This window comes from Heterocephalus glaber, unplaced genomic scaffold, assembly GCF_053883595.1.
Source record: "Heterocephalus glaber isolate CG9 unplaced genomic scaffold, H.glaber_assembly_v1.0 deba00001444, whole genome shotgun sequence".
In the NCBI taxonomy this organism is placed as follows: Eukaryota; Metazoa; Chordata; class Mammalia; order Rodentia; family Bathyergidae; genus Heterocephalus; species Heterocephalus glaber.
In genome coordinates this window covers 14,350,245-14,376,782 of record NW_028258297.1, presented here as the reverse complement: position 1 = coordinate 14,376,782, position 26,538 = coordinate 14,350,245, and the positions used below count along the sequence as shown (strand labels likewise).

General features: G+C 34.6%; 1 protein-coding gene across 34 annotated transcripts in view; it reads right to left on the bottom strand.

The window, feature by feature from the left end:
- The window catches only part of Sox5 (SRY-box transcription factor 5), a 973,116-nt gene that overhangs the window by 928,148 nt on the left and 18,430 nt on the right, over window positions 1-26,538 (bottom strand). The window contains exon 1 of one of the 34 annotated variants that reach the window (XM_087213448.1): window positions 1,094-4,605. The exons of the other annotated variants lie outside the window; for them this stretch is intronic. The gene's annotated coding sequence lies outside the window, so the exon portion shown is untranslated. Of the gene's footprint in view, window positions 1-1,093; window positions 4,606-26,538 lie in introns of those variants that run through there. 34 annotated transcript variants of the gene reach the window in all.

Below are 26,538 nucleotides of genomic sequence, written 5' to 3'. Positions count from 1 at the left end.
TTACATACTACTTTTACATTTATCTGAATAATGAATCCTAGTAATTTCATTGAATATATAAATTAAATCTCCAAGATACGTATCACTTAAAGATCAGGTAAGTGTGTTTTGACTTAAGATGACAATAGATACTAGAAGACAAGGGCAAGGTCAGAGTCCATATTTCATTAACATTAGCCAATTAATCATTTATCTATGATTCAGTTGTTCCACCTGTCAAAAATCGACATAAATACTGCATCTCATACTATCACTTACCCAACATTTTTCTTGACAGAGAAAGGAAAGATTACATCAACTATTTGAAGATACAAAGATAACTCATAGATAAGTTATTTCAGTAAAATAAAAATTGCCTTATTTTTATTTCAGAGGCAGTCCAGTCCAGTGCAGAAGTTAAAAGTGTGGGTCCCAATGCCAGACTGCCTGGATTTAAAATTTGTTTCTGCCACGCATCACTTGTGGAACTTATGAAAAACTTACTGGCACTTTTAAAATACAGTTTTCTCACTGGTAAAATTAAATTCGTTGGGTTAGTGAGAGGATTAAATTAATTTAAACATGTAAAGTATTTAAAGTAGTGCCTTGCATATAGTAACATTAATTATAGTTTACCTGCTATTATTTTTTACATAGCACAATATTTTGATCACTCAAAAATAATGTTTTAATGTAATAAGTGTTGGAATAAGAAATCCTGGTTATAACCCTCATTCTGCTATGGCATATCCCAACACACTACACCCACTTATAAAACTAAATGAGATTATCCTAATATAATAGTTCAATAAACCCATCAAAAAACAATAAAGCAAAAATTTTTATCAAAATGTACACTACATCTTTTTTTATAAACAAAGAATTTACTTATCAACTCACCTAAACTACAAAATTAATCACCTCATATTTTCAAAATAAACACTACTCAAAAAACACAACAATGATCCACATACATTTTCCAGGGTTTTTCTCAAGATTATGAGAGCAATGAGGAGTATGTTATATAATTATTGAATTGTACCCGCACAACTATGAGAAAGTTCCTTTGTACCCTCAGGTATATGTTTGTCTGAGACTGTAAATTTGAACTCACTCTTGGGGTTAAACACGCCCTTAATCTTTGTCCAGCTGAAGGCTTGCATTTCCACTTAAGTATGCTGAATGTCCACTTCCCAGTCTGGAATCAAAACAAGGGTTGAGTAGTACTTCCTTGGTCAAGACAATTATTAATTTCATAGTCCAGTGTTATCAGAGTCAATTTTGGGGGCAACAACTGAAGCACATGAAAAGTTCTCAATAAATATTTGTAGTAGGAATGAATGAAGGAAGGGCCATGATCATTTCTGATGTTTCTTAATAGGCACTGGCATGGCTACTCCTTCTCTCTTTGGTACCCCCTTTAAATTCTGAGCTTATCAAAGCACTCCTGATATAGTTACACTTTTATTTAGCTCCTATCTTTCTCAGCAAGATTATTCTCAATTATATAGTCAGAATTACAATTTTAGAGCATCTCATTTTTCATGAGCTATATTTCTTCTTTATAATCTCTGTACAAGGAATTATAAATCAGGCAACATTCATGCTTAATTGGTATTTTCAGTGTAATTTTTTGTTTCTTCCTCCATTCTTTATCTTTCAGCTTCAAAACATTTAGGCTCCTAACACCAGAAAAGATAAAAATAATAATATAAAGTTAATTCTTCTATATTTGTAAAGCTTTCATATTTCAGTTGCAATGCTTTAACTCCTAAAATTAATCTGTAGAATGATTTAAAATCTTAATACTTACTAAACAATAAGCATGAGAATAAAAAATTACTCTAAGGAACCTAAATACTAAACCTAAAATATACATTAACTTTCAAAAGCAGGCATATTATATCCGATCCTTTAAAACCAAAGTCAGCAATTTAAATGATAATGTCAAATTCACAAAGCAAGTGTTCTGAAAACTTCAAACTTCTAAAATGATTGCAATACTAAGTTGAATACCTCAAGTACAGACAGCTGCCTGCTAACCAAAGAGCAGTAAATTAATAAATTCTGAATAGTGTGTAAAAATAGACGTCTCCAAGAATACCTAGTCATTCACAACACAATCACACAGCCCATTCACAGGAGATCTAACACTTGCTAGGTGTAGCTATGATGGCCAAATCAACAGGCATAGTCAAGAAACATGGGAAACAGTATCAGAAGGAAGTGACAAGAAAGAGGTGCAGGGAAGCAGGAGAACACAGCCAAGGAGAGAAGCAGTGAAGGCTAAATACAATAATTATAAGCATACAACAACAAAAAAGAGAGAGCTGTAGTATATCCTTTGCAATTCTTGAGGATATCAAGAGATCACAGCTTGGGACAATAATTCAAGTCCTTAATAATTACTCTGAACTACTAACGAATGTTTAACCCTGACCAAATATGTTCTCTACTAGCAAGTGGAACATGCTCTGTCAAAGAAACTATGCTGTTTTTTACAGTCCCCCCAGGTTTGGAAATCTGCAGCAAGTAGGTAAACATATCCATACTATTACTTGCTGAGCAAAACAAAGTTATCCTTTTACTACAGTTCAAAAATTATTAACAAAATCCTATAGTAAATGTACCTCTACAAAAGTTTTGAAACCTTCTTTATACCAATTAGCATTATTTTCAAGTAGAAAACAACTCCTGTCTCGTTGAAATAGTGAGTAGAAAATGAAGTTTCATCATACAGAATAAACAAAATTGAGTACTTTCCCTCACAAAATCAGTTTCTCACAGCTTTCAGTTTGTTTTATACATTTATTGATCACATATTTTATTAATCACAATTTAGATAAGTCTGATTTTAAATCAGCTTTGAAGAGCCACATTTTGTTAAAGCTCAAATTCTCCTGTAGTTACATAATTTTTTTAAAAAAAGAAAGAGCTAGAAACTAAAGAAGTAGCTTTTTCTTTCCTCCAGAAAGTACAGAGAATCACTTATATCTCAGCCAAATATATTTAGAGTATTGGCAGCTCAACTGGCATGATTGACACAACTAGATAACACCCGAAACAAACCCAGGGCTAAAGAAAATCATTGTCATAAGCAGTTTTGTGATCCATTTTTTTCCTGTCTGTAAAACAGGTAAGAGAGTGCTCCAAGACATCACACATAGTCATTTACATACAGTATCATTTTACGGAATTTTCCAAGGTGTTAATTAAAAGTTTTAATGAATGTTAATCATCTGTCAATTTCATTGGCAATCTCTGTTCAACCATATGCTTCTCTTTTACACCTGTGAGTTTTTTTAAAAACCATTACTTTAAATTGTTTTACTTCCTTAACATGATATTTGTATTAATATTTAGGAAACAAAACTTCTGCAGTCTATACAGCAATTTTCTGTGGTTCTTTTATGTATCTCTTAACTACTTGAAGTGATTATGCAGGATTTTCGTGATCATTATACTTCCAAGAGACAATCTAAAAATGTTTATTCTACTGTTAAAATCTGTATTCAAGTTATATGTTCAAGAAATAATGCTGGAAAATTGAGAAAGACATGGCATCCACAAACCCTAAAAATGCAAACCTATCTCATTTAATCACCATGCAACATTCATCTTTCTTTTGTTCATTATATTCACTCAAAAAATGTATATTAAGATCCCTTCTAAGTTTTGGACATACAGAAATGAATAGAATAGCCAAATATTCCCTTTTTGGTGAGTTTACATTATATTTCAGAGGGGTAAGAAAAATATACAACAAATTCAAAATAGTAAGAAAAATGAAAGACGCAAGGAGGGTGAAGAAGAAGTATAATAGAGGGTGGAAAAGATAGTGAAATTTTAGATAGATTAGCAAGGGAAGAAGTCAAAGAGAATATATTGCAAAGGGTAACCAAAAGAAATCAGGGTGTGGCTATACTTATGCCAGACAAATATACTTTTAATCTAAAACTATAAAATAATGACTAAAAGGTCAATTCAACAGGACCCAAATACCAGAGAACCTAAGTAGCTAAAGCAAATATTGAGAGATTAAAGGAAGAATTGACAGTAACACAACAAATAAAAGTAGGAGATTTCATCATCTCATGTCCTCATCCATTCTGGGCTGGTACTACAGAATAACAGAGACTTGGAAATTTATAAAGACCACACATTTATTTTTCACAATTTTGGAGGTTGGGAGGCCCAAGATCGAGGAGTCTAAATCTGGCAAGGTCCTTCATGTTACATCATTCCATGTTGAAAGGTGAAAGGGCAAAAGAAAGTGACAGCAAGCAAAAGAAAAGGGGGGGGGGGGCTGAACTCATCTGTTTACCAGGAACTACCTTCCACAATAACTAACCTACTCCTGTGATAACAGTATTTATCCACTCATGAGGGCAGACTCCTCATGACCTACTCATCTCTTAAGTCTCACCTCTCATTGTGCTGCACTAGAGGTTAAGTTACTAACACATGGACTTTGTCATTAGAACACATTTAAATCATAGCACTCTACCAGAAACTCAATAAAGAAAGCAGCTGACTGGAAAAATACTATAGACCAAATGGATTTAACAGACACATAGAGAACTTTCTACCCAATGGCATATGTAAAAATCACATTCAACTCAAGCACAAAACAAATCTTAACAAATTTAAGAAAATTAAAATGATTTCAAGTACCTTTTTGTTATAATCAAATTAAATTAGAAATCAATAAAAGCAAGAAAATAGGAACATTCGCAAATACATGGAAAATAAGCAATGCATTCTTGAATAAACATTGGGCCAAAGAGAAAAAACAAAAAAGTAAAAACTATCTTGAGACACCTTTCCAAAACCTACAGGATGAAGCAGAAGGACTACTAATAGGGAAGTTAATAGTGATTATGTGTTTACATTTAAAAAAATACCCCAAATATATAACCTAATTTATACCTCAATGAACTATAAAACTATAGCCAAAGTTAGCAAAAGAAAGGAAATAAATACAAATTACTGCAGATTATATCAAAGAGCAGTTTAAATCTCAAAAAAAAATCAAATTTGTTGTTTTTTTCAAAAGATAAAATTAAACTTTTAAATAAGTGAAAAAGGAGAAAAGATTCAAAGGCTATCAGAAATAAATGGAAATATGGATATCTTGAAAAATAAAGGATCACTACAGACTTATGCAAAACTAAATACCAACAAACTGCGTAACCTAGAAAAATGGATAAATGCCTAAAAACTTAAAATCAACAAGGTTAAATCATGAAGAAATAGAATGTCAGAATAGTCCCATAACTAGTGTGGAGATTGAATTAAAAAGAAGAATCAACAAAAAAAATCTTAAGATCTGATGGCTTCATTGGTGAATTCTACCAAATATTTAAAGAAGAATTAATGCCAGTACTTCTCAAACTCTTACAAAAAACTGGAGAAGGGTACACTTCTTAACTCTTTTTATGAAGCCAATATTTTTTCAATCCCAAATAAAATCTCAGATAAAGAAAACTCCAAGAAAGCTATAGGCCAATATTCTTGATGAACATAGATGCAAAGCCCTCGACAACATATAAGTAAATGAACTCAACAACATACCTTACTTAAACAATCATACCTCCTGACCAAGTGAAATTTTTACCTCTGGAATGCAAAAATAATTAAATATATTCAAAGCAATTAATATGACACATACACTGACAGAATAAAACATAAAAATCACAACAGCAGCTTATATATGCAGAAAAAGCATTTGACAAAATTCACTGCCTTTTCATGATAAAAACTCAACAAAATAGGAAAAGTACCTCTATATAACAAAGGCTTTATGTAAAAGCCCATAGTTACTTATATTCAACAGTGAAAAACTGAATGATTTTCCACTGAGTTACTGTCTTAGCTTTCTTGTTGCTGGGACAAAATACTCGACACCAACAAGTTAAAGGAGAGGCTTATTTGAGCTCACAGTTTGTAGAGATTTCAATCCGAAATTGGTCGGTTCCGTGGTGGGGCAGTAGGGGCCACGCAGAGGAGAAACAGTTCATGGTGTGGCAAGCAGCAAGGAGCAGCCCTCCTTCTACTTTCCCTATTTATTCCATCCGGGGTACAAGTCTACTGGTTAGTGCCACCCACACCCAGGGGGCATCTTCCCTCTTCAGTAAATCCATCATCCACACCCAGAACTATGCTATACAGATCACATCACACATGATCTGTTTAGCATAGTTCATGATTCAGTCCATGATCCAGTCACCTTCCAAAAGCCCCACCCAAGAGCACATGGGAGTTTGGGGGGGATATACAGATATAAGCCATAACAGTTGCCTATTCTTATCGCTTGTATTCAACACAGTCCTAGCCAGAGCAATCAGGCGGCATAAGAAATAAAAAGCATCATAATTAGAAAGGAGGAAGTCATCTTGTTTATAGGTAACATATTACATATACAAAACCCTAAGTTTGCATTTTATTTATTTATTTAATTTTTTTGGTTTTTTTTTTTTGGTACTGGGGATCAAACTCTTGGGTCCTTGCGCTTGCGCAGCAGGCAGAGAAACCACTGAGCTAAATCCCGGGCCCAAAAAAATTTGGTACCAGGGATCGAACTCCGGACCTTGCATTTTCAAGGCAGGCGCCAGAACCACTGAGCTAAATCCCCAGCCCCCAAGTCTGCATTTAAAAAAAAACTATTAGAACTAATAAATTAACATGAAAAATTGGTTGCATGTCTATACACTGACAATGAGTTGTACAAAACTATACAACACTAGTAAAAGAAATTTAACAATACATAAACAGAAAGACATTGCATGTTGGTAGATTAGAAGATTTAATAGTGTTAAAACGTTGCACCAGGGGCCGGGGATGTAGCTCAGTGGTTCCACTACTGCCTGCCTCGCAGGCACAAGGACCCGAGTTCAATCCCCGGTATCAAAAAAAAAAAAAAACTGTTGCACTGGCCAAAATGATCTACAAATTCAATACAATCTTTATCAAAATTTCAAAACTATTTTTAAACTGAAATAAAGAAAACTATTCCAAAATTCAGATGAAGGCATAAAAGAACCCAAACAGCCAAATCAGTCTTGAAAAAGAAGAACAAGGCCGGAGGCACACACTTCCTGATTTCAAAGTATTTTAGAAAGTCACAGAAATAAATTCTCAAAATATACAGTCAACTGATGCTAAGAATAAATAACAGAGAAAGAATAGTCTTTTCTTTTTTTTTTTTGGTACTGGGGATTGAACTCAGGACCTTGTGCTTGTGAGGCAGGCGACGGCACCACTGAGCTAAATCCCCGGCCCCAAGAATAGTCTTTTCAACAAATGGTGTTGGGAAAACTGGATATCACAGAATAAAAGAATGAAATTATACCTTCCTTTTACACTGCACAAATATCAACTCCAAATGAATGAGACTTAAACATAAGATCTAAAACTATAAACCTTAAATAAAATGTAAATGATATTGGTTGTGGCAATGATATCATGAATATGACACCAAAAGAATGGATAATAAAAGCAAAATAGACAAGTAGGATTGAATTCAACTAAAAAGCTTCTGTACTGCTGAGGAAACAAACAACAGAGTAAAAAGATAACCCCCGAACTAGAGAAAATATTTGCAAACCATATATTTGAAAAGGAGTGAATATCTAAAATATATAAGAAACCTACAACTCAATGGCAAATAAAAACCCTATTTAAAAATGGGTGAGGATTTTTCAATAGACATTCCTCCAAAGACACACATGACCAACAGGTATAAGAAAAGATATTCAATGTGACTAATCATCAGGGAAATGTAAATCAAATCCACAATGAGATATCACTTCACAACTGTCCAGATGGCTATTATCAAAAAGAAGGAAAAGAAAAAGGGATAAGAAGCGTTAGTGAGGATATCGAGATATTGGTGGGGATACAAAATGGTACCATCTTATATTAGTCAGCTTTCCTGTTGCTGGACACAATGCCTGACACCTACAATTTAAAGAAGCAAAGGCTTAATTTGGCTCATGCTTTCAGGGGATTCATTCTATGATCAGCTGGCTCCAAGGCAGGAATATCATGAAGGAAGGCCATTGAGGCCAGGAAACAGCAGGGGAATAGTGTCAGAGAGAAAGGACCCAAGGACCTCCATGACCCTCTCAGAAACATCCAAAATGTACTTTACTAATCCCCTAAGCATTTCTTTCTCCTTTTTTTTGGTACCAGGGATTGAATTCAGGACCTTGTGCTTGCAAGGCAGGCACAGTGCCACTGAGCTAAATCCCCAGCCCCTCTAAGCATTTCTTAGCCCAATCAATTTGGCATAGTTAAGATTAACTGTCACAAGTCTCTGTGAAAAATAGTATAAAAGCTCCTAAAAAATTAAAAGTAGAATTACCATATTATGCATCTGTCCTACTTCTGCGTATTAATGCCAAAGAATTGAAATCAAGATCTCGAAGAAATGTTGACCACACATCATAAAGACACTAGTTAGAGAGAACCTCCAGAACTGCTTCAGAATGATGAGATACAATGTGTTTGAGTGAGGGAGTGTATTTTGAAAGGGATTGATGGCACTATGTCTTGTATGATAATAAATTTAATGCAAGCACTCTCCATATATTTTGATCACCCCTTGCAACTAGGAACGAGAGAAAGGCAGAGATGGTGCAGGTGGGTACACAGGTGTGGTGATCTAAGTGTCAAAAAGTCTTTTTTCCCTTTAATTTTCTAGAAGAAATAGGAAGCACGATCAGGAGCTGAGAGTGAAGCTAGGGGAGGAAGTTCAATGCATGCACCCAGTGTAAGAAGGGAGAAGAAAAGTGGGCTCCCCCAGGAGGAACAAGCCAGGCTCACTCCCACTGCTGGGACCCACCTCATGTTATTTCTTCTCTTGAGAATTCTGTTCTCAACTTGATTGTCATCTCCCTCCATAACCACCTGAACCATGTCCTGGAAACTATCTTGTACCATATTAGGTATTTATTCTTTTTTCTATGGAATTGTCATTTACTTGCAGTTTATTTTCTATTGTGCCCCACTAGAGTTTGAGCTCCTTGAAGGCAAAGGCTTGTCCTGTGTTCTTCAGTGCTGATCCCAATACCCAGAAGAGGGCACACTTGGTGGGTATCTGATTCAACTACCCATGGGTTAAATGTTGGGCCAAGTGCTGTCTCAATGGGGCATCTACTTAGGGTAGGTGTCTCTCTATACTGTGATTCTAGAAGGAGATAACCCATTTATAAATAAAGGCTCTTTAGAAAGAAAGGTAAGAGAATGATTTTAATTATATTTTTGTTATTACCATTTCAATACCAGAGTCAAAACTCAATGTTCTTGCTGAAAGTTATCTACAAGCAAACTAAAAACTAGTTGTAACCTGAATTAGGGAACTGATCTCTAAGTACAACACTGAGACAAAGTTTTTAAAAGTTTCCCAAACAATAGTATTGTAATGGGGACTCGACTTCTAATATTTCTTTTTATTTTGTCTCTTACAGATTTATTTTTGTCTCCTTAACTCTTGCTAAATATACCCTAAAAAGTAAAGTGGAGATTTTCTGATACTCTTTAAGAAGCTTAAGTCTTATTACACAGCACTACATTCAATCTTCTGGGTCCAACTCTCCAAGCTGGAGCAGTGAGGAAAATAGACACATGAGCTCTACTTTGTCAGGAAAGCTGAATGCCCTACTGATTTCTTCAAAAGGAAACTTTTCCCTTCCTTAACAGAGAGTGATTCATCACCAAGATGTCATAAATATAAATGTAAATCACTGTAAAAATGGTGAATTAAATAAATAACTGAAAACAGTAAAGCATTCATTTACAAATAGCTATTCTTATCAAATACGTCCATAAACACAAGTTTAATAATTCTTGTTATTTTTATTTTATCTCAGGGCAAAATGTAACAGAAATAACAATCTTCTCATGGCTCTTTATACCATATTTTCATGAGAAGGAAGCTAAAGAATTTCAGGGGATGCTGTTTTGCTGTAAGCCATGAGTAACGCCTTCTCCCCTTCATTTCGCAAGACCTCATTTACACAAAGTGGCAGCGTCAGCACTGCTGGTTCTGAACTGTGCCTCCCCTTTTATGGAAAATATCAACAGGAATTTTTTCTTTCATGGCTGGAGGTCTTTTCCTCATCTAAATATTAAAGTCTGACAAGTCTTTCCAACATAGTAGAGCATAATCATACTTGTTACTTGTTAATTAGGAGCAGAGTGATAACTATTAAAAGTTGAAAGGGTTTCCTGGTGGTTGCAACAAGTTTCAACATGATCCCAGTCTTTGTCAATAACCACAAGGGGAAAAAGAAAGCAAAAGGAAAATGCCTCTCTAGAGCCTTTCATTTCTGAAAGAAGAGAGAATGCTGCTGATATTGTTATCATTCTCCCTTGACAGCTCAGCACCAAAAGAGGCCAAGTGGGAAGCCAGACCATGTCGAGAGTGGAGAACAGAACCACAGGGGGAGCCAGGAAACCTGGGTTTGAATACCAAGATGATCTATGTCCCTGGGCCTCTGTTTCTTCTGTGAGTTGGAAAGAACCTATGATGGATTATAGGATTAATAGGCTATGAAACAGTATCTCAGTTCTAAAATTGTTTCCATCAGCCAATTTAAAGTCTTGAATACTGCAAAACATTCCTAAAAGCGTGGCATTACAGTTTGCCTCTCTTTATGGGTAAATTCTCAGTATGATGCGATCTGCCATTGGTATGTCAGTTTTCAATTTTAGAAAATTTGAGCTTTTACATATATTATATCCCATTTGCTCCTGAGTAATCTTGTGAAACGTGTATCAGTGAACCAGAGAAGCTAGGAAAGAAAGAGAATGAAAGAGAAAAGTGATGAAGTGATTTGCCGAAAGTCAGAACAAAGAATCCAGAACCAATACCCAAAATATCAATCCTTTCTACTTCTCTTGGAATTATAACTTATCAGTACAAGCCCAGTCACATGGGTAGTGGTTAGTTACTACACAGAAAATAGAAACAAACAGTAAATATACAGAGAATTTTTTAAATCCTCTGAGAAAAAAGGAAGATGATACATGGCTCCTACAAACTCAGGTAACATACTACTTTACTGTATTAGGTTTCCCCCTACCTCTACCATTTAATTCACCGTACTTCAGAGAGATCAATTTAAAATAAATTTGTCTGCAGGGGCTTATTTCCTAACACAAATATTAAACATAGCTACTAGGATCTTTGTACATGTTATCAGTATGATGAGACACAAATACTCAATTTATATACCACATACATTTTAATAAAAAGAAAAATATGAACATCATCCCACGGGGCTGAACTAAAATTTACCTTTATATTATCCAAGCAAAATAAAAAGCAGACTTTTAGGAGAGTTCAAGGATAAAGGTTATGGGAGGTACAGTCAATACTCAGTGGTACCACCAGAAATCTAATTCCTAATTGTGGAACAATCAAAACAAACATAACCCACAAGCAGGATTTACAACTTGCAAGGCTAGCGGCATTCCAGTAGACAAATCACAAAGTTTGAAATGTATTAAAAGGTATTCAACATATGAACAAGATCATAAACCTATGTACAACAATAACTGAAAATCTAGCTGCAAAGCTCATTACTCCACATTTGACCAAATCAAGTTATGAAGAGCTAACAGCTATTTGAATGTTATCATTTTCAAAATGCATTCTTATAATTGCTTCATTTTAGTCTCACAAAAATCCTACGAGTTAAATTCAATTTTATAGGTGAAGAAGGGAAGACTTGGAGTTCAGTGACCTATGCACAGAAAACCTAGGCAATGACTTTAGATTTTCTCCCTACAGTGCTACTGCTGAAATGGCAAGGCAGACCTGGACTGAGGTATATTTTGGGGCCAACAGGCACTTTTATTTAACAATTAAGAACTGGGAGAAAAATTATAAAATTAAAATATAAAACTTTCTTGGAAAGCCAGTTTTCATTGCCCTTCTCCACTATATGCAACAGGAAATAAGAACAGATTTAGAGATTTAAAGTACAAGAAAAACAGAAATTTAACAAAACTATGTAATTGAAATTTAGACAAAAATATTAAGATATCAAAAACTGAAATCTATTAAAATTGCCAGGATTTCATAGTCTTTTAAAAGTTATCTTCCGCAAGGGCCAGGGATTTGGCTCAGTGGTTCCGCCGCCTGCCTTGCAAGCAGAAGGACCTGAGTTCAATCCTCGGTACCAAAAAAACCCCCCAAAAAATAAAAGTCATCTATCACAAACTCACTGAATTATTATGGAGGTAACAAAACTTATTTACAAAGACAATTCAAATTAATTCAAATTTGGTAAAAAACAATTGACACCCACTTTAAACATTATTTTTAGTATGCACATTAATTCTAGTTTTTCTTGGTTGCTTCCTCAGACAAACTTTTCCATTTGTTAATCTCTCTCAAAAAAGGTAATTTCGTGAGTAATTTGAGTTTTCAAATTATCTCATATATGATTAAACAGTACTCAAGTATAGTCTCTTAAACTGACACTCTGTGGAACCTGCTCTGGCTTATATCAACCCCTCTACTACAATTTCTTATAGTAGAGCATTCAGAAGGACTTCAGCAATACCAAAATAAGGGATCTGGACATGGTGACAGTTGAGATCCACTCTAAAATGAACTCATGAACTCTTAAATACTGGGTTTTTTTCACTAAGTAAACCCCCAAATTATGGTTTTTATAATTTATTAGTATGTAAGTTATTCAGGAAATAATATATATTTATATATATATATGTATAAATTATGTATATTTCTTACTCTTTTTTTTTGGTAGCGGGGATTGAACTCGGGACTTTCAGCTTGCAAGGCAGGTGGCAGAACCACTGAGCTAAATCCCCAGCCCCTTTCTTACTCTTTATCCACAGAAATAATCTATTTGCAAACAACTGCACCAGTCTACAAGAGGCCAGACTGGTCTTGAAGAGGCAAAAAATAAACTCAAATGAAGGAACTCCGCTAAATAAGTAACTACTATGAAAACTGAAGCAAAATCTGAATATTAAGCAGGAAAAAATTAATCTACATTTAAGACATTTAGGTCCTGAAAATACTGAATTATTTTCTAAAAGGAATGGTTTTAAAAGATTCTATGCAGATTTCATAATCTGGAAAGAACAGGCATACCAATCTAAAAATGGATTCATTGTTTCATGTCAGTTATAACAGATGCACACAAAAACATGAAATACACTGCAATTATGGCTATATTGTGTGTAGTTATAGTATAACACCAAAGTATAGTATAACACCAAAGCAATATATTTTGAATTTATTTTCAATCATATTTTAAAGCTTTACAGATAAGTGTGTTCCTTCAAAGAAGTGAATGTAAGATTCTATATATATTCATCTTTTTGCTACTATTATTTATACTAATTTTAGTAGACCCCCTGTTTTTCAATACTCCAATTTATAACTGATCCAAGGAAATGAACCTGTCACTTTAGTTCCACAATTTGTTTTGCCTTCCACTCTCCCCATTTTGATTACTTGCTTGCTTGCATCAGACCTGGTCATATATATATTTTGACTATTTTCAAATATAAAGTCTTCTTTCAAAGTTAGAAATTTTGTTCACTGAGGTTACTGGAAGAGTATGCTTCAAGCTATAGGGCAGCTGTAAAAGAAGACTTCTCAAATATTATGACCAATTTCAGTAGTCAGACCTCAAAGTAGGATAGAATAGGACCTCAAAATTAACATGAGGACTTTTTGAGCAGAGGAAGTCTTTATTGAAAATAAAAGTTAGACAAAGTGATAAATTCTCTTATATAAGCCTATTGAGAGGAAACATCAAATGTAAACAGAATGAATACAGCCTATCAAAACAGGAGGTCACTTTCTTCCCTATATTGCAGAGGGAAAAAAGCCATCTAAAGAGGTATACCAAGCATATTACTCTAGACAATCAAAATATCTAGGTTTTGGTAGGCACCCAATTCCATATCCTTCTGTATTCTATCTCAAGGTCAGAAAGCTCAGAATTCAATTATCATATCTGGTTCTATATGTAGAATCAACAGGATTGAATCTACTGCCTTCTTAACATGCAGACATGACCCAAATCACTGTGTTAAAGTCAATGAAGAAACAAAGAAAGATGCACTGTGACAGACAGAAAAAATATTAGTTGGACTTTGCATGAAGTTGATATCCCGGCTATATCCCCAAAGAATGTGCAAAACCCACTTAATCAAGATGCACAATATCAACACCACAGAAAAGGGGACAAGAATGGGATGGTCAATGTTACCAACTAGGTACACTTCAATTTTCAGTGAGATCACTTATCTGAAACAAATTCATCAATAATGTCTAGCAAAGCAGATAAATTTCATAATACTGATTCCAAGTTAAACAGATTACTATTAAAACTGTCAGTATCCATAAAAAGAATCATGTCCTTTCAAACAAAGACCATATATATATGCTCCTAACTCCAAGAATCTGTTCCTAAATGACTTCATAATGAAATAAGAAATGGTCATGTGTAACACACTAGTATTGGAGGAGGCTAAATGAATCATAGGGTTTTCAAAGTGAACATTATAAATGATTTTACTAGTAGCTCACCACTAACTGAAACCAAATGACTTCAAACTGCTAAAGTCATTAGTACTCTCTCAAAAGAGAAGATTTACAATTTCAATGAATCCTCTGACAGTATTCTGTACCTGCTGTTTTCATTAGTGCAAAATAAGCTAATTTATAAGTCGATGGTCCCAATGAATTTCTAACTTTTCAACAAATTATCATTCAAAATTTTAAATAAATTTTTTTCTTCACATCTCTGACACATAAATGCATTTCTAGATTTTTTTTTCCTTTTCATTCCAAATTAAGAATTGATTTTTTTCTAAGACAATGAATCTGACATCCTACTGGAATTAGACTGGGGTCATTTCCATGTGGTGAGTCCTAAATAAAAAGATAAAGAGTACTGGGCCAGGGATTTAGCTCAGTGCTTTTGCTGCCTGCTGCGCAAGTGCAAGGGCCCTAGTTCGATCCCGGGTACCAAAAAAAAAAAAAAGATAAAGAGTACCAATTTGCTAAATGAGTTAAGAGTCATTGTTGACATTGGACCTTTGAACCTCTTCGATATAAAATATAACTTGAAGTTAATTTCTCACATATACAACACAGTTCTTTCCTGATACATGGAACACAGGCTCTTTATACCAAATACCCTAAAGATCTTTAATTGGTAGTTAGGAAATATGCTTTTTCTAATCATGGAGTCTCTTTTAAATACTGTATTTTTAAATACTCATTTAGAGAAACTAATGAGGTAAGATATGAGAGGGATAAAGAAGGTAGTATGTTGTTTTCAAAATTAAAAATTTCAGGACATCAGTCCAGCAGGCATAAAACAACGTAAAACAAATAAGTAGATAATCAAACAATAAAAACAAACTAGAAAGAATATGAAAGCTTTTTTTAAAACTGTTATTGCACATATGCAATAATTACTTCCATCAAGACTTTTATTATACATTTGCTTTTATGGAATCATAATGCACAAGTACATGCCATTGTTTAAACACATTCACCACATACCCCATAACAGAATATGATGACAATATGTATTAAGGATAATACAGAAAATGTGGCTAAATGGATTCTGTATTATGGTTCCATAATACAGCATGCAAATGGTTCTGACTAAGCAGACACAGGAGACAGTCGTTAGTGTGCATGCTGTGAATGTATATTATGAATAATGCATAACAATTGGCTAAATCCTAATGAGTCCATTGACATCCTATGGGGTCCAAAAGAGGCTCAGATCCCAAAGCATGGTCCTGGCACATTTCTATCCACCAATCACTGTAAAAAAAAAAACAAAACAGAACAAAAACAGTACTATGAAAACAAAGAACATTAAACTACATGAATATATTCTCATGCTAGGTAAAAGTTTTGAAATAAGCACAAAAATTGGGGGAAACTTTGAAAAGAGAACTAAAAGTCCACCTTACATGATCAGTCCACTTAGAGTCTTTCAAAATTATCCATTGCAATTCAAAAGGGACAAAAGCTGCAGTTGAGGGTTTGATTTGATTTCTTTTCACTAGTTTTCTTCGAGGAGCTGCTATTACCAGGAAAATCTGAGTAATCCTTAAGAAAAGTGACCAAACTCTTAGAACACAGTGGCAGAAAATCTTCCTGCTTTGAAAGAGTAACGTTTACAAAATGAATTTTAGTCAGTTAAATAAGTAAATAGATATAATATGTCTGAAAGCACTCGTTAAAGCCAAAACTCCCTAAAATTCCGAGTTTTACACAACTTTTTAAAGAGTCAAAAAGAATGTAATAGCATGTTACTTATAGCACTTTTTTTAAAGAAATGTTGTTTTCCAATAGCCATTAAGTGGAGACTCTAAAACTAAGTCCTCAAAAAGAGAAACCATATCTAACCATATCTACTACCCCTTCATGGGTGTACTCAAGATAAGCACCTATATGGAAATGTTTAACATGCTTCCTGAGCCACAAATGTAGAGCTGACCAAGCTGTGATTGAGATCCACAAGTTAAAGTTATGGCAGTAGCCTGTGTGCTCAAGCCTGCCCTTAGAGCGGGAGTGGGAAAGCAGGGACAGCTGCTTCTTCCTGGAGCTCTCAGGGCGGGTGGGAAACAGGCGTTCTGAGAACACATCCCCAGAGTACACAGACAGGCAAGGGCTGGCCACTTGGGGGATGCAGCAGGCCAAGAAAAACCCTGCACTCAGAAAGCATGCGAGAGCAAAATGTCAAAGTGGGACTGGAGTTAAAGTTCTGGGATGGAGTTCTTGTCCATTTGCCCAGCTCCATGATGTCTTCCCATCCCTTTCCCAGGTACCAGAACTAGACACAGCCAAGGCAAAGGCACAAACTGGAAACTGCTACACAACCTAAAGCATGAAAACGCGTAAGTACTTCCAGCACCAGATTCTAAAATGCAGGTCATTTACTATCCCATATTTGGACTAAAATCAGCTCCTGGCTTAGTGATGATGATAACACAGCCTATATGCTGTGAATTGAGGACTCATGGGAAGACCCTTTATGCAAAATACTATTGCCATATTTGTCCCATCTCTCACCATCAGCACAGGCAGAAATACAGTATAACACTAAACATTCAAGAAAAACAAGCCCTCAAAAGTTTCTATTTAAAGTACAATACTCCTGGGTATAGTTAAGCAAAATCATGATACATTTGTGTTTGTTTTCAATTTGCTTTCTTTTGTGAGAAGAATTAGGACAATTGGGGTAGGCAATGAGCAATTTAAAATTAGAGGAAAAGGTATGAGACAGTGGGACACACTGCCAGATTTACTTCTCTTGCTTTCCGTTTGCACTGACACACAGCCAGGGATTCTGTGATTTTTAACACACTCCTAATGTCTAAAAAGTTATGGGCACTATATTACTATTTGTATTTACACATGGGCAAACACAGTCACTGTCTCAAGAGCAAGAAGTTCAAAAAAAATCTAAGTTATCTGTTGGACTCACTTCTGCTGTTTTCCTTGTTCTAAAATCTGCCTCCTATCAAGAGGAATAGAACAAAGTTCAGTTCCTGATATAACAATTCCATAAAGCTATTCTATCTCTGAAAACCATTCTCCACCATGGCTGGTCCCAGCCACATTATAAGTGGCTGACAATTGCTTCCCACACTCCCCAGTGTTCCTTCACCCCTCCCAGATGCCACCAAAAGAGTAACAGAAAGTCTCTCAGTAGCATTTTGCTTCTCAGCAGGAAGCTGTACTGTTTGTGATATCCATTTTGATACAAACCTAAATTAGGCCTCTGGAAATAGGTAATGCATAAAAAGAAGCATTTTGTGTCACCAAATTATTATTATAGGTTACTGTTAACCCTTGGAAGATAGAGGTGAGCTCTGTAGCTCCCCACTGAGGTGATGATTTGTCATGAAATCACCGGCCGAACCTCAAAAGATGTTTCAGGTGAACTTGCTACAAGGCAAACTATCTAGTTGACCTATAGGATTCTGATAGCTAGTTTAAGTGAGGAAGCTAAGAGAAATGCCAGTTAAACAAAAAGATCAGCACAGCATGGGGAACCAGCAGTCAGCTAGCACAAGTTTAACAGCTCACAGAGCCTAGGGAGAGATGGAGGGATCAAGGTGTTTTTCTAGCCCTTGAAATGCTCTCTCTCCCTGCAAAGACTTGTAGGGTTTAGATAGGCAAAAGGTCAGAACAACACACTTTTTAAAAAGAGGTCCCTTGGGATTAAACTACTAACTAGTCTTTTTATAATAACAAACTAGAATATTAAATATACTAACACATATGAGCATATACTGATGCAATAGCAAATACACTGATGTTTCTGTTTTTAGTTTAGGTGGTAGATTTTTTTTTTTAAGTCCCTGTTAAAAAATGTAAATGTCTGGCCTATAATTAAGATTCAGAGAGGTCCAGGGATTTAGCTCAGCGGCATAGCGCCTGCCTGGTAAGTGTAAGGTTCTGAGTTCAATCCTCAGTACTAAAAAAGTTAAAATTAAAATTAAAAAACCAGATTCAGAGAAACCTATGAACTTACACTAAAAATACCCCTGCATTATAGTTTTAGCATCAATTCTCAAAAACATTTATCACTTTTACTTTTTCCAGTGTAAATTTTGTAATATTAGATTTCCCTTATTCTTCTTGATTGCTAAATTAAAAGAAGCATTCATAATGCTGATCATAAACATAACTGAATTTAAAAATCCAAATCCAAGACCTTTTTCTTCTATGAGTGAAGGAAACGTGCAGAATATGCATGTCATCTTCTCATCTTTCTGCACAACTTGGGTCACTTTTGATTAAAAATTGTGCAAAGAAGAACCATGTCATATATTAGTAACTTAGCTTTTCATTCTCCTTCATGCATTTTTATTGTGTCTTGACAAAAATTATCATGTATGCCTGGTTTATCTCATTAAAGTAAACAGACATGACTGAGTTTGTATCTCTCGAGACACAGTGAACATAATATAAAAATATAATTCCCCAAATTAGAATAACTGATACTTAATGAATAAATAGCTAAACAATTGAAATCTCTTCAAAGTGAATATCACAAGCTGAGGAAGAGGAGTAACAGAATTACTTTGCAATTGATAACATGGAAAATAGAAGAGTTTACAATCAAAGTTTCCTAAGAAGTTTAGTTCACTATGGACTGCAGCCAAATGTCATAGCTGCCTATAGTTACTGGCTGAGTCCCTAAAATTTGAAAGCAGAGTAAATATTCCTCACTGGTTTCCCAAAAACAACCCATTAAATGATAGGCTCTTTTTAATATCCAAAAATTTTGATTAGGTCCTTTCTAGTCAGCAACATGATGTTCGGATTGAGACTGTCTATTCAATCCCACTGAGCTGCAGTATAATATCTTAACATCAAGAGCCCCAGAACCATACTTCTCAGGGTGAGCCACTAAAGATCCCAATACAATTTCACTCAAAGAATTTTGACTAGCTAATGACTTGGCTTACTCAAAACATCCAGATATCCTCTGAATGCCAGCTACTGAAATAAATCACTGTGTTTTCATTTTCCAAAATAATCCAATTTAAATATTCAATAGCATCTCATCTAGTCACAGTAAAACATCTCACTGTTAACAGGCATTTTGTCAAAGGTTTCTGGAGGCTCTTTGTCCATGCTGTACATACCTGTGTAGTCCAATCCCTGGGAAGTTGTTTTTGCCTTAGCTTCCTCCTTAAAAATATTTCTACACCCATGCTGGTTTTGAATCTATTCCGTTCAAATTTAGATTCATTGGTACTTTTCCATAGTTACATTTCTTGTTTGATTGATATTTCTCTTTATTTATTCTGAAGTTTTTGATGTAAGACAAACAGGAATACCACCTTCTAAAATTACTACTATCCTACCATCCTCCGATGGAACATTAACTGGAAGCAATATTCTCCAAAGCTATGAAGCATACACTGCCCTAAATTACATTGCAGTTGCTGCCCTGAGCTCACACATTTTTGAATAGAAAGGCTCCCAGGGATTTCTCTGTACTGACTGCATTTACTGCTTTAAAATATTTTTAACCCAGACACTGAAGTGCCAGCCTTGCAGTTCCTCATGCTAATCCCAGTTTGGGTGGCTGTTCTTAAGGGAAAGCATTCAAAACATTGTAACAGTGCATCAACTTTGACCCTTTTCACTTAAAACATGAGACTCTTAAAAAAAGACTGAATTCCAGAGGGAATCACTGAACTCTGACCTGCTTAAAATTAGTTTTGTTTTAGTGCCTTTATGGTGACTCAACAAGCCAATATTCCAGACACTTAAGACATTTCTGCCCCTGAAGATTCCAGTTCAAGTCCACAGCTATGTTCGCTGGTCAGATCAGAACACTTTGTCCCAGGGCTTCAAGCAACAAATTCCCAGATCTCCACCTCTTTGCCAGATGTTGGCATTACTTAGTATTAAGCTGGATCTAAATACACACACACACACAAACACACACACACACGTATACACACTGACAAGACAGGCTTTTTTTTTCTTTTCTTTACTTAGAGCCTTTTAGAAAGCAAAGTTTTCCACTCAAAATTCAGTCATGGGGAAATGTTTATCAAGATTATATAAACATTACTTAGTAGTCTAACCGCTACAGGACCAAAACTCCTACCATTTGCTTAGCAGTACTTTGACACATTTAAAATACAGTCTTTCTAAGTCTGTTTATTCATGGGGGTTGGGTGACCTGCTGAGATTTTATTTTCTACTGTATTACAGATTTTAGAAAATTGTCAAGGAATAATTATCATATCACAAATGATAATATCACAATATTATACCTTCCTTCGATGGAATTCCAAATATGACATCTGTTGTCAAAAATTTAGGCATTAAAAAGTAAAATAAATATACCAAAAACAACCAAAGATCTAGTATGTGTTCAGTTTGATTCAGTCTCTCAATTGTTTCCCCTTTAGTAAAGCAACTTGGCAAAAGCAAAATAGTACCTAATTTTAATAATATAAACTAAATGTTAAAGGAATGAAGTCTGAGTGATTCCTGGTTAAATTTGTGCTTTAATTTTTTTTAGAAAAGTCAAAGATAAATGCATTCGAGAAAAGAAAATCCGCTTAGTTTTATGAAGCCAGGGGAAAAAAATGTTAACAGTTAACCAAGATAAAAGAATCAATATGACAAAAATGACTCTATACAAATCACATACCATGTTAAACAAGAAGTCTTTATTGTCTTCAACTGGTGACTTAACTATACTGAAAGGCGGTGCAAAAGGCGCATCATCATATGCAAACACTGGTTTGCACTTAACAGATATCTATCAAAGACCTGTACCAATGAATTCCTTAAAATAAAGGCAATTGATCCCTATCGCTACTGCCTGAAAGCTGAAAGTCAGAAAGTCCAGAGATAGTATGGCTCACAAAAAGGGATCACAACAGAAGTATATTTTAATTTTTGTTCTCCTTCCATTAGACAAAACTAAGTCCAGTTCAAATACTTAAAAATAAAAACAACTCAACTAAGTGTCTCTGGCAATCACTTCTTTCATTTACTACATACTCAAAAAAGAATACAATAAAGTATCTCAAAATAGGGGGAAATGGTAAACTACAGAGCATGTACCTTAATTTAGACCTATTTTATTTTTATTCAATTAATAAATCACTCAACACATCAATATGGAATGATCCCAGATTTCTTAAACTAAGAAAATATTTGGAATTCTGATTATTTTTACATTTCAAACACATGTAACTATTTAAGTTCTTTACTGGTGGTTAAGAAAACAATCACTAACAGTTTTGAAAACTAGGTCAATTATTTATACAAAGAGGTCAGTTGAAATGAAAAATTTAAGTGCTGCCGACTAGTACTTTCAAAGATACAATTCACTATGAATTATGTAAGGTGCTAATGAAACACATATTTGCAGATCAGATAGTAAATGGCAATATTTAAATGAAATAAAATTATACATAGATGTTCCCAAGTTAGAACCATTATCTGAAGAATCTGCCAACATAAGATTAGCCTTGTAGTTGCTTAATCCTCTAATTGTCTTAATAATAAAATATGCTACTAATTATGTAAGGTATTTTGACCTTGCATTCCAAAAGAGAAATTTGCATTTTTCTTTGTATACTTTGTAAAAACTAATATATGGTGTCATTAAAAAGTAATTTGACTGGTTTTTAAACAAACATACCTTGTCATCTAAATCCAAAGGCATTTTCCCTTCTTAGTGGTCACCCTTCAGAAAAACACACAATTAAAGATCAGCCATTACTCACAGTATTTTTTTTTTTCGTACCGGGGATCGATACTCACAGTATTTTTATCTACTTCCGAAACTGCTTGATAAGTTTGTACACACATGTGCATGCACACATACTTCTAAATAGTCTCAATGATGATAAATTTCCTTATTTGAAAGTTAATTTTAGCCATTTTCATCATTTCAGAGAGACATTTATAGCCAATTCTGGTGAATAAAAAAATGATGAATCTTGGTATAAAATGTGATTAGAAAGTAATGAGATGGAGGTTTTTTAGTCAGGCTTGCAAATGATTCAAAAGATAATTTTGAGAGAGGAAGTTTTCCAAAATGCTTTGAGCAAAGACATCACTGGAATAAAAGGTTTGCTTCTGAGTGTTAATTGTGAAAAATAACATTATTATGAATGCACAAATTATAATGCAGTTTCAAGAATCAAACTGTATTTTTTAGTCATTCTCTGCAAATATTATATATAAAGAAGTTATATATTTTCATCTAGATTGTTATATATGCATTCTAAAGCTTCACTGGGTGAAATAACAGTGAGTTAATTTGAAATATATTATATAATATAAATTTGATATAATTCTTTTGATCTTTCTAAAAAGTAATATGCAATTTTTAAAAAGACATATTATCATAGTCAGATATTTGCATCCAACCCCAATCTGTACTCGTCTATAAACTTTTTTCTCATATATGCATTCAAAACTTGACAAGAGCTCACTGTGGGATTATGCACAAAAAATTGCAGATTTAAACAAGGTGTGATCTTAGACTTTTTCACACATTATTGTATCATGCTGCACTAGAACACTAATGTATGCACAGTTCCAAAATAGCTTGGGCTATTACTGCACAGCCTTGAAAACTACTAAAATTCTGATGAGGGCAACTTTCAAAAGCTGTGCCTTTATTACTGAACACTAATAAAAGGTTATTTTCACTATTTTTATTTTATAATAAAAAATAATGTCTATGACATCCCCTCATCATTCTGAGGTCTAATTTTTTATTAGACTCTCTACCTATAAAAGTTGTTTCATCAATAAGACTGTGACAATAGGACTCAATCCTATTTAATCGACTCAATTATGGAACAAGTGTACTTTTTTCCTTATGCTGCCCTACTTTCCTTTAAGTTGCATTTCAATTATTGATGAAACAGCAATAAAGCATTTCTTTATTATACATAGTTTAGAAGTCAAGAAGAATGTTTCATAGTTAATTTTTAGATTCACAATGATAAAATAAACACACTTGTACTTTCAAGAAAATACAAGTTTAAAGGATTGATATTTTCCCCTATTATTTTGACAACATAATGTGCTGAAAGGGTAAATACATCTATAAATATAAAAGAAGAAAATGGAAAGCAAGAGTGTAGTATAGAAATACTGCAGGCCTTGTTGGATGATTGTGTTGGCTACTTTTCTCTCGTTGCTGAGACCAAAATACCTGACTCCTAAAGTTTGTAGACATTTTAGTCCATAATTAGCTGGCTCCAAGGCAGGATGGCAGAGGGGCAACAGTTCATGGTGGTGGAAGCAGCAAAAGCCATCAAGGGACCTTAAGAGTGTCTTTCTGCCCCGTTTCTCTTATTCAGACTACTTGGGGCAGGTAGCACTCACACTCTTAATCCTAGTGCCCTGGGGCCTAGCCTCACCAAAGTCAATCACACTCTAGATTCAGTCACCTCCAAAATAGTCTATGATCACATGAGGCTTTTGGGAGGACATCTACACACAAACTATAACAATGATAGAAAGATTTTAAATCACAAATCTGAACCCTTTTCTTATTTGCCATTGCTTTTAAGATAAAACCTTAAACCTTAACAGGACCTAAAAGACCCCACATGAGAGGATTCCTGCCTCACGTTACCTCATCCTACAGAATCTTTGCCCTTCTTTTCTGTTCCCCAGCCACTCTGGACTCAGTTCTTCCATGTTTCAAGCTTTAGCCCACTTTCGAGATGCATATGTGCTCTTCTTCACTCCCAGGCACACACCTTCTTCACCTATCTACCCCTTACTTTCCTGCATGGTCCAGCCCAAAAGTCTCTTTCCCAGGAAAGCCTTCTGGGACTTCCAGAATAAATGAGGCAACCCTGCTTCTCTTTATAGCTCCCTCTACTCTTCCTCCATTCTGGACTGCAGAGTACTCAGCATGATACATATTTATACTATGATGTTCTTAGCCAGCCTATAGCCACCACGAGCAACTGGAATGTTCTATTCTCTCTGTAAGACACACTATTAGCCGTGACATACTAACAGCAACAAGGCTCCGCCAGAAAAACCACACACTCCTCCTCTCACCACTGAACTGCCCACCCGATCTGAAGTCTGTTTACGTCATACCTACTTGGTACTGGAATTCGGTCAATTATCAAATATTACATAACTAATGAAATGTAAGCACAAAAGTAGATGTTTTCATGACACTAAATTGAATGCTTTGAAAAGAATAAAGATGAATTGTTTTTAAAAAACCACTAATTAAAGTATTAAATAAGTTCATAAAGTTGGAATAAAATTGGGAAAAAATTAACAAAGTCTGCACTTAGACTGCTTGTCAAATATCATGAAGCTCTCCTGTCATTTTTAATAAATCAAAAGTGGGCCAGGGATTTAGCTCACTGGTTCCATCGCCGGCCTCGCAAGCGCAAGGTCCTGAGTTCAATCCCTGGTACCAAAAAAAAATCAAAAGTAAAAATGATAGAATACAGATTATGGGTAACAGATTAGCCAAGGTGACAAAGATCATCACTCAAGAGACTCATAATGAAAACCCTTGAGTATGCTACTATTAATTTGCAAACTGATACACTGATAATGAAACACTAATAAACTGATAAAGCAGATAGTATTTAAAATCAAGATAATGAAACACTAATAAACTGATAAAGGAGATAGTATTTAAAATCATATAATATTTAATGCAGCTACCATTTCTTTAAGATTTAATATTTTCACGTTGTTGCCTTTTTTAAAAATAAAGTTCCAGCCACTGGTCACAACTACACTGGAAAAGAAAACAATCTATCTGTTGGTATGATTAGATGATGAATGCCCAACTTTATCCCTAGGTTACAAGCTCCATAAGGGAAGGGAACAAATCTCTTCTGCTCATCATTGTAAGCCCATTACTCAATTCATAACAATAACAGAGTCAAAGTATAGACTTGAGATACAAATTTTTGAATGAAAGGAATAGTTAAGATGAGTCAAATACAACAGTATTATTTATTTTAAATTATTATTAAGATCAATATGCCATATATTTTTAAGACGTTAAGAACAAAGATGGATGTAGTCATTGGAAGATTTCAAGACAAAATAATTGAGAGACAATATTTGCCCTTTACTCAATAATGGAAAGATCATTTGTACAAAAAAAGAATCATAATTTTTATTATTCGTTTAAAATAGCACTCTCTAGCATAACAAGGTTTCTGCCTTTTAACTTATGAACTATATTTAAGATTATGTGATTAGGTTTCCTGAGGGACCTAGCCATGATTACCATATCCTTATTAAGACTTCTATATGCTGGTTGCAAAACAGCTGCCTTTTAATTTTTTCTATAATGGAAAGTAATAATGATGCTACCTGAAATGTATTTATCCCCTTCCTTCCAAGAAATTCAAAGCAACCAATATCTTTTGAACAGGCATTGTCAAATATAAAAACAGGAACATAACTGAAATGAATTCATATTAACAAAATAAAAGACGTTAATAAGAAAGCTAAGCCATCTAAAGTTCAGGCACAAGATGACTCTGGGAGTATTCTTATAAACCAGGCTGAGTTTTACCAGAAAACTGTTTATAAACATTTAGAATTGCAAAAAGCTAAAAGGGACTTATTATATTTGTGGAAGATGTTGTCTTTTCAATTCTTTATTGCTAAGATGACACAAATAAAGATATCTTTTAATTACAACACTTAACTGATTTATAAATTGATGAGTCTGAGAAAGTAAGCAATGAGAGAACAGTCAAAGGCATTCTAGTATACAAGGCAGGATATGGGTCATAAATGAGAGCCAGATATACAGAAGAAAAATGGTGTCACTGTGGCCCCAACCTTTCAATTAATTGTGAGGAAATGCTAAGTCATTATGATCTTAGCTAGCACACACACACACACACACACACACACACACACACAAGCACATACAAATATGCATGTGTGTGACTGTGCAAACACACACACACAAGCACATACAAATATGCATGTGTGTGACTGTGCGCGCACACACACACACACAC